The 21,108-nt window shown below is 34.7% G+C and overlaps 1 long non-coding RNA gene across 1 annotated transcript in view; it reads left to right on the top strand.

The window, feature by feature from the left end:
- LOC137659450 (uncharacterized) overlaps nt 1-21,108 on the top strand; it is a 112,854-nt gene that overhangs the window by 47,160 nt on the left and 44,586 nt on the right. Inside the window, exon 3 of the long non-coding RNA XR_011047538.1 lies at nt 8,332-8,404. This is a non-coding gene — a long non-coding RNA (uncharacterized lncRNA). The remainder of the gene's footprint in view (nt 1-8,331; nt 8,405-21,108) is intronic.

Genomic DNA, 21,108 nt, shown 5'->3' with positions numbered 1-21,108 from the left:
AGTTTCAGTATTCAATCCTGAAAAATAACTCTGGACTTATCATTGTCTCAGTGTGCCTTACTTCTGTAGAGTCGTGATTATGACGTCACAGTGTCGTGATTATGACGTCACAGTGTCGTGATTATGACGTCACAGTGATGTAATTAATAAGTGTTATGACGTCACTATGACGCTTCACTTCACTGAGAATGATGAGTGGACTTGTCCAGTGGAGGTCAATACAAAAATAAGTTTGGACAACCGCTGACCAATTGGTCAGCGGTTGTCCAAAGTTATTTCTGTATAGTTTTGGAAAAGAGACAGAAGTGACGACCCCTTGGTATTTCTCATTAGCTAAACTTGGTGTAAAAGTTAAGTTTATTTGATTTTTAATTGTTTGAATAATGAATTATTCTTTATAATCCAGGATTCGCCTTTGGTCTTATTCAATGGAGATAAACTGGGAACAACACTGATGTTATAATCAGTGTCTTTTGATTCAATGTGATTTGAAAATCGACTCGGTGTCGAATTTTATTTTAAGTTAATATTTTGACTTCAGATGTCACTGCAATTGGTTTGATCATCTGGTGGTACTTTTACCTTTTACTTTTTACTTTTTACTTTTTACTTTTTACTTTTAAGGGTTTATTTCTCGTCCTCCATCAGACACTAAGAGTCTGTTCAAGCGGGCCTTGGTGTGTGAAAATAATTTCTTTCCAGTTTATATTTTGCTCTGCATCATTGCCAGTTATTTCTCTATTATTTGTATTCAGGCTTAATAGTTTTCAGGTCACTATTATAACACTTTATAAAAAAATAAGTTCAGGTTTTTCTTGAAAGCTGCCACAATTTTACTATTCTTGACATCAAGTGGAAGGTCGTTGAAGAGTCTCGGTGCAGCATAACTGAACGTTCTTCCTCCTATTGCATGATTCACACATTTCGAACAGTCTATGTGGGTCGTTTGAGGGTAGGGGACCTGTTATTATATCCTTCGTACTTAAGACATGAGCTGACAAGGGGACGCGAGACCCTTCCGTGCATAGGTCATATCTTCCTTTGCTATACATCCATCGTAACTTTTAAGAAGTTCATATTTGGTTTAGAGATGCTTGGATAGATTAGAAATTTGCATAATGTATTTCGTAAATGAACGTATCTAAAAGATTTGCAGAGTACTTCTCGAGTTGACTTGACATGTGCTATCTCTCTCTCTCTCTCTCTCTCTCTCTCTCTCTCTCTCTCTCTCTCTCTCTCTCTCTCTCTCTATATATATATATATATATGTATATATATACATTATATATATAATGTATATATATACATATATATATATATATATATATATATATATATATATATATATATATATATGTACATAATGTATATATATATGTATATATATATACATATATATATATATATATATATACATATATATATATATATATATATATATATATATATATATATATATATATATATATATATATTCATTTGATAGTCTGGGCTAGATTAGAAATCTGCATTATGTATTGGAATATCATTAAAAAGACTTATCCAGTTTATACCGAGTTAAGTCTACGTGTAACAACCACTAACCACATCTCTCTCTCTCTCTCTCTCTCTCTCTCTCTCTCTCTCTCTCTCTCTCTCTCTCTCTCTGTCTCGTACATGGTTAGTTGGTTAGTCACTCAATTAGAGTAATCAATGAACAACTAATGACATTTTTAATAATTGTCATTTATCAAGAATAGAGGAACTTACGGTAGTTGGTGTATCTATACAAATAAAAAAAACCCGTTGGCTGAACCAAGAATCAGTCAAGCGTTTCAAAAAGTGCAAGAATCTCTTTGGTCCGTTGCTCTTTGCACCAGACTACCTTAAGTTGAGACCAAGTTGTGGAATGATCTTCCTAATCGGGTAGTTGAATCAGAAAACTTTCAAAAGGTTCAAACTTGCAGCAAATATTTTCATATCGAACAGGCTGGCATAAGTCTTTTTATAGTTTCAATATGAATTATCTTTTATTGTTGTTAATGTTTTTAAAATGTTTTATTTCAATTATTCATTACTTCTTATGTCATTTATTTCCTTATTTCTTTTCTTCACTGGGCTATTTTCCCCTGTTGGACCCCTTGGGCTTATATCCTCTTGCTTTTCTAAGTAGGGCTGTAGCTTAGCAAATAATAATAATAATAATAATAATAATAATAATAATAATAATAATGTGGAAGGGGTTAATAGATTAATTATTAAATGACCCAAACAGTTAAGAAAAGGATACTTTACTTAGTTATTTACTTCCTTGCTTGCTTGCTTAATTTCTTTCTTACTTGCTTATTTGCTAGCTTATTTACTTATTTGCTTGTTTGCTTACTTAATTACTTACACGAAGGGCCGCTTTCCTGATCCTATCAGGCGGGGGAATCCTGTGCCCTACAGGACTTACAAAATTAGTTTATCGTCTATAGTGCAGCGCCATGTTTCATCCCGTAGGCCTTGCTTGTTAAAATTGGTTTATTTAGCTTCGTTTGGTTACAATTAGGCATAAGATATCAGAAAAATGGTGGGGTTCAAATTTCTCACCCCCTGGAACCCCCCATTCTTGGCTCCTTGTTGTGACCAGTCCCTTGATTTTAAAATCCACAAAGCTTCGCTATTTGTTAATTGATTGATTTCGATTTTTCTGGCATCCTGACATCTGAGGCCATTGACGCCGATATCGTTTATTGTAAATAGAAAAAATACTCAATTAAAAACATAGGAGCAAAGATGTCATTTTAAAATTTAAATATTTTCGGAAGAGCAGCTTCTGAAATAAAACTAAAAATGTTGTTATTCGTTGAGGGATTTTTTTTCACAAAATCAGAGTCGTTTAAAGAGTTTCTGATCATGCTGAACTCGTTTTCTAATCTGAAAATGCGATCACCTGCCCCTATCATTATTGTCTGTTACAACTACCCAATTTTGCTAATGTACTGTCAAATACAAATGCCCTGTCGTCTCTGGTCCCCCTCTGTCACCCCCAATATCTATAGATTCCAGAATTTCAGGCTTAGAAGAGTTTGGTTGTTAGGGTGGAGGACCCCGGGCGGGGGACGTACCACATGTTGGACCCGTGTGTGTGATGGCAGGGGAAGGACCTGTAAGGTGTGTGATGGCAGGGGAAGGACCTGTAAGGTGTGTGATGGCAGGGGAAGGACCTGTAAGGTGTGTGATGGCAGGGGAAGGACCTGTAAGGTGTGTGATGGCAGGGGGAGGACCTGTAAGGTGTGTGATGGCAGGGGAAGGACCTGTAAGGTGTGTGATGGCAGGGGAAGGACCTGTAAGGTGTGTGATGGCAGGGGAAGGACCTGTAAGGTGTGTGATGGCAGGGGAAGGACCTGTAAGGTGTGTGATGGCAGGGGGAGGACCTGTAAGGTGTGTGATGGCAGGGGAAGGACCTGTAAGGTGTGTGATGGCAGGGGAAGCACAAAAAACTGTATGAAAGTAAATTAAATATAATATCATACGTTCCTAATTCTATAATTATTATATTACTTAACTTACAATTATACTTTATATTTGTTGTGTTCTATGCTACACCATTCTCGCAAAACAATTTGTTGACATAAATGTCGATATATTTAGTTTGACAACGTATATTGTCCAGACTGAAAAATATATCTTAAACACAAGCGAGGAGTCACTCTCTCTCTCTCTCTCTCTCTCTCTCTCTCTCTCTCTCTCTCTCTCTCTCTCTCTCTCTCTCTCTCTCTCTCTCTGGGTTTTTAGAGCTGTAATTCAATATCGATTCATCTGTATCGTAATATTTTCAGTAACGATTCCATATTATAATTGGGTTGTACAGGCCCAGTTGTTGTGTTACTCGATGAAACATTCTAACAGAAATTATTGGCTAGAATAATGAAGTTTTGTGTCGCTTGTAAGTTGTCCAGTCTGAAAAACCAGACTTATACACAATTCACGAGTCCAATAACAATTCATTTTCTTAAGATAACGGATTTACAATTGGTATGTAACAATTCAGCATTATCAAGTCTTGAATTTGTGTGGGCAGTCAATCATCAGAGAGTTTACGTTATATTTTCCCCTAGTTTACATTACGTAAAATTAGCTTATATATTTATGGATTTTTTCCCTTTTTTTTTTTTTTTTTTTGGTCTTATTGAGGGTTTTTTCACTAATTCAAAATACATGATTGTTTTAATTGCTACCGTGGTTTGGAATCTCGGTGGCCACAGTGCTAGATTTGCGTGTCAATTTCTGCGGGAAATTACTAAGGGTAATATCATTTTAATAATGATTACATAAACTTTATTCCTCTTATAGACATATGCTAAGTAGATACGACTTTGCTTGAAGAGATTGTGAATCTGCTTAGGGTTGAATTAACCAACGTAACTTATTGAACTAATTTTTATTATTATTATTATTATTATTATTATTATTATTATTATTATTATTATTATTATTATTATCGTTATCGTTATTATTACTAGCCAGGCTACATCCCAGTTGGAAAAGCAAGATACTATAAGCCCAAGGGCTCCAACAGGGAAAAATAGCCCAGTGAGGAAAGGAAACAAGGAAATAAATAAACGATATAAGAAGTAATTAAAAATCAAAACTAAGTATTTAATAAGACATTAAGAACATTAAAACAGATAATTCATATATAACTATAAAAAGTTATGTCAGCCTGTTCAACATATAAACATTTATCAATTAAATAGTAATAAAGGTAACTAGAATTAATACAGGTAATTAAATAGTAGGTTTAAGGCTACTAGGGTATTGTCTGAATATGAATAAATGTATAAATATATGATTTATATGACTAAATGATTTCAAATACTGAATAATTGACCCTTACGTTTTAGGGGTGATGTATTTGGTAGAAAAGGTTACGTACATAGATATAAAGCTTGGAAAATCGTGAGACAGAATACTAGAGGAGTTAGGAGAGAAGTGAAGCAGAAAAGAAGAGAAAGTAAGTGGAGAACAGTTGAAAATCGAATAAAACATCGAGGAAAGTAAAAGAGAATGTATATAATTGTGGGTTAAGGTATAGCAGATGTCTCAGTCACGCGTTGAGCGATTTCCCATACCTCTGTCTTTCCTGACTCTCTTCAGTCTCCTTTCTTCCACCCTGCTGTCCGACCTCTCTTAATACACTATGTAGTAGAACGTATGTATATTCCCTTGGCAGTGCATGACCCCTATCCCCTGGAGCTAATTATCTCAATTGATAAATGCAGTCTTTAGAGGGGTAGGATAACAAGTCTAGCCGTATTCATTTGCTGAGCTGAGAAAGATCTCTTAATTTCCTGTTTGATTCAGGGATCCCACCAAGTGTTCCTATGATATTTTCTTATTGTTGAAAATTCTTCTTCACTTTGGAGGTTACTGCACTCTAATTGTCCAGTGGCTGCTTTCCTCTTGGTAAGGGTAGAAGAGAGACTTTAGCTGTGGTAAGCAGCTCTTCTAGGAGGAGGACACTCCAAAATCAAACCATTGTTCTCTAGTCTTGGGTAGTGCCACAGCCTCTGTACCATGGTCTTCCACTGTCTTTGGTTAGAGTTCTCTTGCTTGAGGGTACACTATCTTATTTCTATTCCTCTTATTTTGTTAAGTTTTTCATGGTTTATGTAGAAGATATTTATTTTAATGTTGTTACTCTTAAAATATTTTATTGAAATTTCTTTTTTTCCTTTCCTCACTGGGTTATTTTCCCTGTTGGGCCCCTTGGGTTTTTGAGCATCCTGCTTTTCAAACTAGGGTTGTAGCTTAGCAAGTAATAATAATATTAAGTTTACATATTCAGTGAGATTTTAACCCTAATGTACAAGATTGAACTTAAGGTATATGCATATCAGTGTTTTCTTAATTGTTCATCGATTCTACGAGAGGTTTTATGATTGCAATTGCTTGCAAGACAAAGAAAGGCATTGCTTGATAGGATTTGGGGAGTGCTGCTGCATATATAACAAGGTCTTTGAACTGTTTATTTATATCAGAGTTTAATGTGCTGCTTATGAAGTCATGTATTGTGTTTCCCTGATCAGTGCATTTATAGAGACGTGGTCTGTCTTAGCACAGAGCATCATTAACTAAACTTGTTAGTTTTGCAAGTAGAGACGTTGCAAGATCAGCTTAAGAATACTGAAGTTCTTAAATATAAACTATTCTTTATGTTGCAACAGACTTTCCCCCTCAATCACAATTATCAAGGTCAGTATTACACAATATTCTAGATGTTTTATTCCAGCTTTGACTATATAGTGGAAAGACAATTGAATCTTTGTAACTTCAGATGTTCAAACTTGCAGCGAATGTTTTTATGTTGAACAGGCTGACACAAATCTCTCTTTATAGTTGATATATGCCAGATTTATCTTAAGATCTATTATAGTCACTTTTCATATAGTTTATTTCCGTATTTCCTTTCCTCACTAGGCTATTTTCCCTTTTGGTACTTTTGGGCTTATAGCATCCTGCTTTTCCAACTAGAGTTGTATCTTAGTAATAATAATAAAAATAATCTATTATGCAATGTTTTATGTCAGTCTGCATTGACGACTTGTTTCCAATGGTGAAGTGTTGTGTATATCTAGTGAGCTATAAAGTCTGGGAATCAGGGTGAGACACCCAGTCAGTTTTTCCTACCCAGGTTGTAACTTATCAGAACACCAGTTTAGCAACGAGACAAATCAGGCAGCAGTGTGTCATGGCTGTGAAAGCTGGCTGTCGGCATACTGCCAGGGCAGGCACTACAGAAAATAGGAGAGATTCTCTCCTCCTCCTTCCTGGGTTGACAAGGAGGGAAGGTTTTAGTTGTGGTAGCCTATGAACTGTACAATAATAATAATAATAATAATAAAAATAATAATAATAATAATAATAATAATAATAATAATAATAATAATAATAGTAATGATAATAATAAGTGTCCAACACAAAAGATATTATTGGCTATTGCCTTGAAATTGACTTTTAGGCTTCAAAATAAAAGACTGCTAATCTGTTTTCCCTTTCCCAAATCTGATGGAGTGAGGTCGCCAACCAGCTGTTAAGTGCAAGTGCACTTAAACTATATCGTGAGCAGACAGAATGCCTAAGGACAGAATGCCTAAGGACAGAATGCCTAATCCCTCAACACGGACAAATGCCTAATGGACAAAACATCTAAAAAGGGATAAAAAAAAAGTGAACTAGATAACTGAGAATTCTGTAGAGTACTGACCTCGGCCAAGGTGGCTAAGTTTACCTTCATCCTTGTTGTAAGTTGCATGAATTTTTTTGTTCTGTTTATTTACTCGAATAATTTCGTATTAACTTTTTCAACATTTGCACCTAATAAATTCGGTACTTGCTTGTTCAGCCCTGCTGCTGCCTCCGATGCCTTAGATGACCGCGGAGGTAGCAGCAGTAGGGGATTCAGCATTATGAATCTTCATCTGTGGTGGATAATGGGGGAGGGTGGGCTGTGATACCCTAGCAGTACCAGCTGAACTCGGTTGGGTCCCTTGTTAGGCTGGGAGGAACGTAGAGAGTAGAGGTCCCCTTTTTGTTTTTGTTTCTTTGTTGATGTCGGCTACCCCCCAAAATTGGGGGAAGTGCCTTGGTATATGTATGTATGTACAAGCTTAGAGAGAGTTTGGTGAGGAATTGAAACACACTTGTTAAAAGTATGGTGCCATCCTTCTAGGGATTTCGTAGATTTAGGAAAATTTGATTTTATTCTATGATACACATTCCACGTTTGAACTTCGTCAACCTCTCTGAACTCTTCTGAGCCATTTAATTTTGAAATATTCAAAGAATTCACTAAAAATATCTTAAGTTTAGTGTTCCATTGAAGTAAAAAAGTTTGTGAGAAAGATCAGCCACATCCTCTGTTCCTTTGTTTCTTTTCCTCACTGAGCTATTTTTCCTTGTTGGAGCCCTTGGGCTTATAGCACCTTGCTTTTACAACAAGGGTTGTATCTTAGCTAATAATAATAATAATAATAATAATAATGATAATAATAATGATAATAATAATAATAATAATAATAATGATAATAATAATAATAATTGTAATAATGATGATTATAATAATAATAATTATAATAATAATAATTATAATAATGATGATTATAATAATAATAATAATAATAATAATAATTATGATTATATTAATAATAATAATAATGATTATATTAATAATAATCATAATAATAATAATAATAATAATAATAATAATAATAATAATAATAATAATAATAATGTGTTGTATTTGGAATGCCTAAATTGTAGTTTAGCTAAAAGTATGAGAATATTAATATATTTACTTTCTTTCAGAATTAGCAGTATGTTCCAAGTTTTCAAAAGGATACGTTAACAGTACTGGAGAGATTCACTTCACAAATTACAGGTAAGGTGTTCATATGGAAATGTGACTGTTTTATTTCAGGTACCATTCACTCTTAGAGTATCATAAGATACACTAACACAAACCAAATTTGTGAAATTCATTCTAATTATTCCAGTCTTCTCTCACTCAATGAGCTATCCTAAACATTTGCTTCTTTCCTTTTTAATTGCAAAAATCCTCTGATAATTATGACTAAGTCCTTTGTCATCACAACTATTCAGATCTTACTAAGAAATTGTGAAATATTCATTTTTTTTTTCATACATTGTCTCAACTTGAACTCACCCCTATGTTCATGTGTGTCATGCACAATTATACACATTGTGATTGCACCATTCACAGAAAATACGTATACATATACTTCTTTATCCATACACCAGCAAAATATACTACCCCACAACGAACTAGCTTATCTCCTAATTTCTCCTAGCACACCGTTCCATTCAGAAATGGGAACAATATTAACGTATAAAAATGGCAACCTATTTTGGATTCCAAAACTAACAATATTTTTGTATCTTTTATCATTCCTTGCATGGACATCATTTTCATAATTGTAATCTTTCACTACTCCAAACACATCTTCCTATTGTAACCTTTCATTTGCCTATCTCATTTTCTGTTTGTTTTTCTTTTTTCTTAAGAATCGAAAAACTCGCACATACACTGGGAGGAACAACTACAAGAACTTCATCCATACCACATATTCCTTTTTATTCTCATCCCCAAACTTCTTCCATGCTGAAATGTCCAGTCTGTATCTCATTTTTCACCATATACGCTTCTTCAAATGCATTTTTCTATGCCTTACGCCTGTTTTTATTCTTCTCACATTTATACTTCTGTCTTGAAGAACATGTTATATTGTCACTGAATACTTATAAATGGTTACGCACACAGTCATAAACTCGCTAAAGTCTCACGTACTGCGCTCTCTTCTCTCAATGAATTAATAAGCAAACTTTCCTATATGATCTGCCACTATTATTATACATTTATATCTCTTTGTAGTAAAAAATAACATAAAAAATTAACTTAATTACTGCCATTTCTATTAGTTCATTTATATTTTTCCCTTATGACAATCAACTCGCGTATTAACATCCTCTTTAGCTATTGTAAGCAGCTCTTCAAGGAGAAATACACTCCAAAATCAAACCATTGTTCTCTAGTTTTGAGTAGTGCCATAGCCTCTGTACCATGGACTTCCACTGTCTAGGGTTAAGAGAGTTCTCTTGCTTGAGGGTACAGTTGGGCATACTAATCTATCAAATTTCTCTTCCTCTTGTTTTGTTAAAGTTTTTATAGTTTATATAGGAAATATGTATGTTAATGTTGTTACTGTTCTTATTTTTTTTCCTTGTTTCCTTTCCTCACTGGGCTATTTTCCCCTGTTGGGGACCCTGGGTTGATATCATCCTGTTTTTCCAACTAGAGTTGTAGCTTAGCAAATAATAATAATAATAATAATAATAATAATGATAATAATACATTATGCATTAGCAAACCTCTTTGGGATTATTGAAACTATCATTCTCTAACCATCTACTCAAACTATGATTATTTTTCAAACTCCAGTATTTACTTCGTTGAACACAAGCTCCTTTTCCTTGAACCACACTTCCATTAATTCCTGAGATATTCTTTCTCGTGTGGTAATTACTTTTATATACAGTTTTACCAGCCCCAGCAAAATGGGCAACGATAACTGCAATTCAACATAACCGCATGTATTGAGCTCTGCAGTACACACTTTAGTTTTCTAGTTCACCCCTTTTAGCCTTACCTGCTACTCACATTGCTTTGTACATCCTGGAGGAGATGTAGAAAGGTGGCTAAGATGATAAAGTAATCCTGTCCTGGAAAAGTGATCCATTGACTATTATTCCAAAAAGGATTAATTCTCCTATCTGTACTCCATCCTTTATACCTCAGTTCACCCTACTCTCATTGCTTTTTAAATCCTGGAAGAGATTTATAAAGGTGGCTACAATTCTAAAATTATCCTGTCCTGGAAAAGTGATCCATTGACCATTAGTCCAAAAAGGATTAATTCTCCTATCTGTACTCCATCCTTTATACCTCAGTTCACCACATACAAAACCATTTTCATTTGCCTTTTCTTTAACAATCCTTTCCCTGACCAATCTCACTGCCATCAAAACAGGCAACCAATGACCATATACCTGTCACACCCTCTTTTCTGTACATCATCAGTCCTTCCAACTCTCTGATTTACACTTCTATTTTTACTTGGCCAAGCATAAAAGATTCTTTAGCTCTGGTAAGCAGCTCTTCAAGGAGGACACTCCTAAATCAAAACATTGTTCTCTAGTCTTGAGTAGTGCCACAACCTCTGTAACATGGCCATTCACTGTCTTGGGTTAGAGTTCTCTTGCTTGGTGGAAGAGTCTCTTTAACTATGGTAAGGAACTTTTCTGGGAGAAGGACACTCCAAAATCAAATCATTGTTCTCTAGTCTTGGGTAGTGTCATAACCTCTGTACCATGGCCTTTCACTGTCTTGGGTTAGAGTTTTCTTGCTTGAGGGTACACTCGGGCACTGCTTTGATTTGAACTTTGCTAGTAACAATCTACTATTTACAGCTCTCCACTCGGTTAATGCATTTTCTGCTCTTGGTGTCATCAATAGGAATAGATGATGATGATGATGATTAAAACTGACAAAAATTAGCTTAAGGGTCACCTTGAAACTCCCTCTGCATACAAGTCCTTCTAAATTCCTGTAAACCTGGCTAAGCAAAAGGCATTCTATAGGAACCCTAGCTTATGAAGAATGACACCAAACTTTAACAACACTACAGGGGATCTGTGCTCCCCAGGTATATGAGTATGGTTTTAGGTTCCATGTTTTTACTACGTTCGCATTCTTTATCTTAATATCCTAAACCTGATCTTCTACCCTCACAGGGTCATCCACTTCCATCTTCCCCAAATGGCTCCTTTCAATAGGTTTTTGGTTTGAAATCCCTTACTTTGATTAGTGCTACCAAGGTGATATTTTCTATTAATATTTGTACATCGTCTTAAGCTGACTCATCACACCTTTGGTGCAGCATTACCTAGAAAGCTACTGCCATAGTTATACTTTTAGCTTTCTATTCAGTCACCACTAGTATTGCTCTATACATTTACATTGATTATCCATCAACTATTCAGTATCCATTTCTGTTTCTGCCTATTCTTATATAATTTTCTTTTAATGGTGGCATAAGTCTTTTAATAGTTTATATTTGTCATATCTGTTTTGATTTTGTTACTGTTTTAAAAATATTTTGTTATTTTTTTTTCATCGTTTATTTCCTTATTTCCTTTCCTCACTGGGCTATTTTTCCCTGTTGGAGCCCTTGGGCTTATATCATCTTACTTTTCCAACTAGGGCTGTAGCTTTGCTAATAATAATAATAATAATAATAATAATAATAATAATAATAATAATAATAATAATTCTCAGAATATTCTCTTGTTTTACACAACTAGCTACTTTTGTAAATCTATTTTCAAGTCTATATTCCAGGCAATAACAACTCATTTGAACATATTTACATTTTCATCCTTTTTTTTTTTCAGAACACACAGTATACATCACAACTTAAACTCATATTCACTTTCCTCTATACTTCCCTATTCTTAGGTTTACTGCCAACATCCTTTCTTCCGAAGCAGAAATATTTGCGTGTCCAGTTCTAAGCATTAATATACTTGAAGTTTTCTCTAAGTATACTTATAAAACTGAAATATGTCCCTCTTCATTTCAGGGCATTATTACACTTCAACATTTTCTCTGAATAGACCATTCTACCAATATATCTGTCAGACATAGTTCGAGGGAATCTTTGCAACTGTATCTATCAAAGTAACATTTCACAATTCTACCATTTCCTTTCAATGATTGCAGGAATAAAATCCATTTTTTTACTCGACATTCTCTTCCTTACATTCTCATATATAGCCATCTTGCTCTATTATCATAAGTTCCTATCAACAACCCTATTATAATGAACACAATTCAAGGACCAAACATGCACAACTTGCTCACTTTCTTACAAACTGTTAACAATGATACGCAGCAGGGTTTAACAATCGATAATTCACTCACAGCTGAACTATATTCTTACACAGCCAACAACAATCTCTTGAAAAGTTTATATACTGCAGCATATATCTATATCTATCTATCTCTATCTATTGCAATACTAATTTTCACTTCTGTAATAGCAACAGCAAACTAGTCACTCGTGAAATCTCTTTTGTCTATTCAGCCCACTCTCAAACAATAACATACTGTACCCCTTCCATCGAAGTCCTTAAAATAAATCTGTCCTTTTGGCATAAACACAGATCTAAAGTGTCTACCAACTTTTCTATCCATCATTATCAAATTAGCTCTTAGGACCAACTGATACAGCAAGGTAACCCTCATAATGCTGACTGTTCTTATTGCTATGAGTCCAATCTGTTGAACGTCTCCATTCTTTTGAGTTTTCAATTATCTCCTGTTACATCATTATTATTATTATTATTATTATTATTATTATTATTATTATTATTATTATTATTATTATTATTACTACTACTTGCTATGCTACAATCCTAGTTGGAAGAGCAGGATGCTATAAACCCAGGGGGGCCCAACAGGAAAAATAGCCCAGTGAGGAGAGGAAAAAGGGAAAATAAAATATTCTAGGAGTAACAACATTAAAATAAATATCTCCCATATAAACTATAAAAAGTTTAAAAAAAAGTAGGAAGCAAAATAAGGTAGCGTAGTGTGCTCGAGTGTACCCTTTTTACCCTCAAGCAAGAGAACTTCAACCCAAGACAGTGGAAGACCATGGGACAGAGGCTATGGCACTACCTTATACTAGAGAACAATGGTTTGGTTTTGGAGTGTCCTCATAGAAGAGCTGCTTGCCATAGCTAAAGAGTCTCTTCTACCCCTAACAAGAGGAAACTCTATTTAGTTGTAGGCTTCTTTATCTCGTCTTCTAATCAAGTTCATTTGTCTTGCCAATGATCCTTATTACTGATCCTGGTAACCTTTCTGAAAGGTTTTCCTGTTCACGTCCTGGTATCCCAGATTAAGGTTGATATATTGAGAAAAACCCGTATTGCCTTATCTCAAAGATCATTTAAACATTTATTATTCTCTCTTGTTTTTTCACAATTACAAGAAAAATAATTAACATCTAAAAGGACTGCATCATAGTCTTTTACTCATTTTATGATCCTTAGCATCTCCTGAATTCGTTTCTACTCACAGCATCCTTTAAGCAGGTCTCCTATCTTCTATTTGATATCCTTCCTTTCCAGTCATCATAGGATCTGTTTTGCTTATGTTTAGCACATTCATCTCTACATTTTTCTCCTCCACTTTAATATTTCTATGCTTCTCCGTCCATTTTTTGGATAAAGAGTAAATGATATAGGGTTTATCCTTGAAAGGCATTTAAGATTTTTCTCATATACTTCTCAAACACCTACCACTGTCTTCACCCTAGATATATGTTAAGTAGTCTGTCCATCTAATTCCTACAAATAGTGGCATTGTGTGTCTTCTCAAACACCTACCACTGTCTTGAGGGTGCACTCGGGCACACTATTCTATCTAATTTCTCTTCCTCTTGTTTTGTTAAAAGTTTTATTGTTTATATGGGAAATATTTATTTTGGTGGTGTTACTGTTCTTGGAATATTTTTTTATTGTTTCCTCTCCTCACTGGGTTATTTACCTGGTTGGAGCCCATGGGCTTATAGCATCCTGTTTTTTCAACTAGGATTGTAGCTTAGCAAGTAATAATAATAATGATAGTAATAATATACAAAGGACTCTGTCCATCTGATTGCTTGCCTCAATACTTTAATAAGTGTCTTCTCGGGGTATCATTCCAGTATTTAACTCATTATCATGACTGTCTTTGTTGCATTACCTTTAAGATATAGGGACCCTGATCAAGCACTATATACACTGTCCAACGTTGTTAATCAAACTGTGTATAACTCAAACACGAACATATTTTATGCCCTTGCAAATGAATCTATTACCTCTGTCTGTATTTCACTCTGGACCACATAAATAGGGTAATGTTTCTCCCATGTGATATCAAACAAGACCTTACTTTAGGTCTCATTTCGTTTTCCATTTTAGACTATTTTGTATTCTATTCATCTGGAATTTTTCATTTCTAATTTGCTGTCTCTTTATTGCATTCCAAATTCAGTAACATTTCATCTAGGAAGCTTTTCAAACATAATAGAAGCTGTTTGAGCAAAGATCTGGCAGTAATTTTAGTCTTATGGAAGCGTTCTAAGCGTTACAGATGAATTCTGAACAAAGAACTGGCATTAATTCTTCTATTTCCACATTCATGTTTCTACACATTTTCCTTCATTCTTTTATTCAATCTCACAGAAAATTCTTGGTCCCAAAATGGAAACTTACAAATACTAACTGGTTGACACTTTTCTTGTTTGTCCATTCTTTTGCATGAATTATTCGTTCTCCAAAGAAAACACTTTTTTTTAATCACATTTATCCATAACAGTCTTAATATCTGCTTTCATTTTATTTCAACTATAATCAATTGAGCATCTACCAATAACTTCACTCCTTCAAAAGTATTCATTTTATGGGACAACTATTCTACAATAATACTCTGGCTGTCATCTCTATATACGTAAGCTATTTTGATACTTTCTCTCTACAATTACATTTCCTTACCTCCCTCAACAGCAAATGACACAGGGCTTATAATTGAGAAAAATTGGCATTTTTCTCAAATAGTTTAGTTTTTTAAATGTTATGAGATTAAAGTAACGATATCCAAATAAAATCTTTCTGGTGACCTGCGTTCCTAATTCTCACCACCTGCTTCTTATTTAGGTACTTTTCCTTTAGTTAATTCATTACAAAAACTACTTTTTCTTTGCCTTTCTTATGAGTTACAATCCCCAAAAGGCTATACACTACAGTACCAAACTTTATTCAATGAACTATACACATGCACTCATTAACCTTGCACAAATCAACTTAATACAGACACTGTATATTAAACCATGTAACTAGGACACATAGCACCATGTTATACGATACAAGGCCTCCTCCTAAATCTTAGTTCATCTTCCATTCCAAACTCTATTTGACAATGTTTCAGAATTTATTCCACACTTCATCCGATATTTCTTCATCTACCACATACCGTACATTATTTGCATCTCTCTCTCTCTCTCTCTCTCTCTCTCTCTCTCTCTCTCTCTCTCTCTCTCTCTCTCACTACAAGCTCAAATATGATACTCTTAATGTTACTATGTCTGTCATTCCAATCATCATCGTGAAACATTCGACCTCTTATTTCTCAACTCGTCTGCAATTGTATGGCGGTCTGCTTTTCTCTCGTTTATCGATTGCATCCATTATCAAGTATTTATTCTAAAGGAGAGTTCTTCCATTCATTGGCTGTTTCTTCTTTTACTGAACTGCCTACACTGTTTTGTTTACAAGATCACATTCTATTATTATTATTATTATTATTATTATTATTATTATTATTATTATTATTATTATTATTATTATTATTATTACTTCTTGCTAACCTACAACCCTAGTTGGAAAAGCAGGATGCGATAAGCCCAGGGGCCCCAACAGGGAAAATAGCCCAGTGAGGAGAGGAGACAGGGAAAAATAAAATACTTTACGAACAGTAACAACAATAAAATAAATATTTCCAATATAAACCATAAAAATTTTAACAAAACAAAACAAGAGAAAGAGAAATTGGATAGAATATAGTGCCCGAGTGTATCCTCAAGTAAGAGGAACTTGACCCAATTTATGGGCTTCCAGACTTTATTTTTTCTTTGCAAACACTCAACCAGTCCTTATAAATTATTATCTGAACACACTCTCCTACTTCAAACATTAGACATTGGAACACTTACTCTCATTTATTCACGTGTATTCACATTATGTTCAGTGTCCACTTCCTTTCTCCCTAAAGTGAAATATGTCTGTCCAGTTCTTTGACCACTTGACACATTCTCTAGCTAAGGTAGCCCCAGGAAATCTCTGCACCAGTACCTATCAAGAAACTATTTTACAATCTATTTGTTACTCGTACAGTAGTTCTGAAATCTCTTTCTTGCAATGCTTATAGGAATAAATCCATTTTTTACCATCCAGATGTACTTCACATCACCGTTTTCTTCATGTGTAGTATTTCACACTTACAGCCTATCTCAATATTGGTACCATGTCAATTATTATTATTATTATTATTATTATTATTATTAATTGCTAAGAACAACCCTAGTTGGAAAAGCAGGATGCTATAAACCCTTGTGGGCCCAACAGAGAAAATAGCTCAGTGAGGAAAGGAAACAAGGGACAACAAAATCTTTCAAGAACAGTAACAACATTTAAATAAATATTTTCTATATAAACTATAAAAAATAACAAAACAAGAGGAAAAGAAATTAAATAGTGTGCCAGAGTGTACCCTCAAGCAAGAGAACTCTTTTGAGATAAAAGGTAATTAACCCAGTTCTTGATAAACTTCTAGTATTTTTCTCATACTTTCGAAACACCTACCATTGTCTTCACTCTAAATATGTATAAGGGAGTCTGTCCATCTAATTGCTCGACATGCTAATTTAATAAGTATCTTAACTCATTATCAGGGCTGCCTTTTTTTGCATTACTTTCAAAATATAGGGACCTTTATCAAGCATTATATACTCTATCCAGCGTTGTTAATTAAACGGTATATAACTTGAACACAAATTTTTTTTATGCTCTTGCAAATTGACAAATTACTAATGCTACCTCTCTACTAAATTTCTGTGTTACCTCGGTCTCTATCGTACACTAAACCACATAATTAATAAATACTGTATCTCTCTCTCATGTGATATTATACAAGACCTTACATTGTCTCCTTTCATTTTAGAATCAACATGATATTTATCTATAATGTTACTTGACACTTTTCTCTTTTTCTAAATTGCATTCCAAATTCAGTAACATTTTTTCCATTTCCTTATATTTCCACAATCATATTTTACACTTTCTCATTCACTGTTTCCTTTAATCTCACTGAAGATATTTGGTCTCACACAAAAACTTACAAATACTAAATGGTTGACACTTATTTCTGTCTCTCCATCCTTTCACATGAATTATTGGTTCTCCTATACATGGTCTTTTTATCAAATTCATCTGAAATAGTCTTGATGTCTGCTTTCATTTATTTAAACCTTTTAGCCATAGTAAGTAGCTCTTCTAGAAAAAGGACACTCTTAAATCAAACCATTGTTCTCTAGTCTTGAGTAGGGCCATAGCCTCTGTACTAGGTCTTCCACTGTCTTGGGTCAGAGTTCTCTTGTTTGACGGTAAAATCGGACACACAATCCTATCTAATTTCTCTTCCACTGTTTTGTTAAATTGTTATAGTTTATTTAGGAAATATCTATTTTATTGTTGTTACTGTTTTTTAAACATTTCATTTTTCCTTGTTTCCTTTCCTCACTGGGCTATTTTACCTGTTGGGGACCCTGGGCTTATAGCATCCTGCTTTTCCAACTATGGTTGTAGCTTAGCAAGTAATAATAATAATAATAATAATAATAATAATAATAATAATAATAATATAGTACTGTCATCTCAGGATGCCAGAAAACCTAAAATCAATCAATCAATCAATAGCTTCAAATATCAACTTGTGACCTCCCTTAACAGCACGTGACCCCAGAGCCTATCACTAATAGACTCTAACATTTTCCCCCCAAATAATTCTTGCTATATCTAGCGATATACTGAAGCAAGCTTGTTAAAGTCTAGCTTCTCAATGCCTATCTATCTGTTACCTGGGCATGTTGTCCTTTCCCTTATGTTGTATGCTCTGTTAGTGTTATTCATGTACTTTAACTTTTAGTTTATTATAAATAAATTTCCTCTACATTTTCTTAGAGCTACAAGGACTAAGGTCAAATAAGCATTATACATTACAGTACCGAGTTTTATTCAATGCACTATCTACTTGCACTCATTAACCTTGCACAAATCAACTTAATACAGACAGTACGACAAAGGATATAAATAACCCCAATGCAATGCTATGCCAGACATTCCTTTCAGTCGTGCTTTATTTTCCATTCTAAACTCTACTTGAATTTCCTTTAAAATATGTTTTCATACACTTCCTAGTTTAATAACCTCCTCTCTCTCTCTCTCTCTCTCTCTCTCTCTCTCTCTCTCTCTCTCTCTCTCTCTCTCTCTCTCTCTCTCTCTCTCTCTCTCTCTCAGAAGAATCTGACTCCTTATTTTATTTCCTTTTCTGTCATTCCATTCTTCCACATGAATCATAACACTCTTATTCTTCACATTCTTCTGCAATTTTCCCTATGTCTGCATTCATCTCTCACCAGTGATTGATCCTTATCACCTTTACATACTGCATTCATTAACTATTTATTCAAAGAGGGAGTTCTATCTCTGCCTGTTCTCTTCAATCAAGCAACCGACTTCATTTAGTTCTCTTTTTTAAATCACTTTCTTGCAAGGAACTTAACAATTCTGACCAAAGTTACTCTTAAAACATACGTTTCTTCAGATTTAAGTTTCTCACATGACCAACATTCAACCTTTCCCTTTTCAAAAACAGCCATTCTGACCAGAGTTACTTTGAAACAGATGTTCCTTCAGATTTAAGTTTCTCACATGACCAACATTCAACCTTTCCCTTTTCAAACACAGCCATTCTGACCAGAGTTACTTTGAAACAGATGTTCCTTCAGATTTAAGTTTCTCACGTGACCAACATTCAACCTTTCCCTTTTCAAACACAGCCATTCTGACCAGAGTTACTTTGAAACAGATGTTCCTTCAGATTTATGTTTCTCACATGATCAACATTCAACCTTTCCCTTTTCAATCACAACCTTTCTGACCAGAGTTACTTTGAAACGGATGTTCCTTCAGATTTAAGTTTCTCATATGACCAACATTCAACCTTTCCCTTTTCAATCGCAACCATTCTGACCAGAGTTACTTTGAAACGGATGTTCCTTCAGATTTATGTTTCTCAAATGACCAACATTCAACCTTTCCCTTTTCAATCGCAACCATTCTGACCAGAGTTACTTTGAAACGGATGTTCCTTCAGATTTATGTTTCTCAAATGACCAACATTCAACCTTTCCCTTTTCAATCGCAACCATTCTGACCAGAGTTACTTTGAAACGGATGTTCCTTCAGATTTATGTTTCTCACATGATCAACATTCAACCTTTCCCTTTTCAATCGCAACCATTCTGACCAGAGTTACCTTGAAACGGATGTTCCTTCAGATTTATGTGTCTCACGTGACCAACATTCAACCTTTCCCTTTTCAAACACAGCCATTCTGACCAGAGTTACCTTGAAACGGATGTTCCTTCAGATTTATGTTTCTCACATGATCAACATTCAACCTTTCCCTTTTCAAACACAGCCATTCTGACCAGAGTTACTTTGAAACAGATGTTCCTTCAGATTTATGTTTCTCACATGATCAACATTCAACCTTTCCCTTTTCAAACAGAGCCATTCTGACCAGAGTTACTTTGAAACAGATGTTCCTTCAGATTTAAGTTTCTCACATGACCAACATTCAACCTTTCCCTTTTCAAACACAGCCATTCTGACCAGAGTTACTTTGAAACAGATGTTCCTTCAGATTTATGTTTCTCACATGATCAACATTCAACCTTTCCCTTTTCAAACACAGCCATTCTGACCAGAGTTACTTTGAAACAGATGTTCCTTCAGATTTATGTTTCTCACATGATCAACATTCAACCTTTCCCTTTTCAAACACAGCCATTCTGACCAAAGTTACTTTAAAACATAAGTTTCTCACATGACCAACATTCAACCTTTCCCTTTTCAATCACAACCATTCTGGCCAGAGTTACTTTGAAACGGATGCTCCTTCAGATTTAAGTTTCTCACATGACCAACATTCAATCTTTCCCTTTTCAATCGCAACCATTCTGACCAGAGTTACTTTGAAACGGATGTTCCTTCAGATTTATGTTTCTCACATGACCAACATTCAACCTTTCCCATTTCAATCGCAACCATTCTGACCAGAGTTACCTTGAAACGGATGTTCCTTCAGATTTATGTGTCTCACGTGACCAACATTCAACCTTTCCCTTTTCAATCACAACCATTCTGACCAGAGTTACTTTGAAACGGATGTTCCTTCAGATTTAAGTTTCTCACATGACCAACATTCAACCTTTCCCTTTTCAATCGCAACCATTCTGACCAGAGTTACTTTGAAACGGATGTTCCTTCAGATTTAAGTTTCTCACATGACCAACATTCAACCTTTCCCTTTTCAATCACAACCATTCTGGCCAGAGTTACTTTGAAACGGATGTTCCTTCAGATTTAAGTTTCTCACATGACCAACATTCAACCTTTCCCTTTTCAATCACAACCATTCTGGCCAGAGTTACTTTGAAACGGATGTTCCTTCAGATTTAAGTTTCTCACATGACCAACATTCAACCTTTCCCTTTTCAATCACAACCATTCTGGCCAGAGTTACTTTGAAACGGATGTTCCTTCAGATTTAAGTTTCTCACATGACCAACATTCAACCTTTCCCTTTTCAATCACAGCCATTCTGACCAGAGTTAC

Source organism: Palaemon carinicauda, chromosome 20, assembly GCF_036898095.1.
Source record: "Palaemon carinicauda isolate YSFRI2023 chromosome 20, ASM3689809v2, whole genome shotgun sequence".
In the NCBI taxonomy this organism is placed as follows: domain Eukaryota; kingdom Metazoa; phylum Arthropoda; class Malacostraca; order Decapoda; family Palaemonidae; genus Palaemon; species Palaemon carinicauda.
Note: the sequence above shows the minus strand (reverse complement) of the source record. Positions and strands in the feature narration are given on the sequence as shown.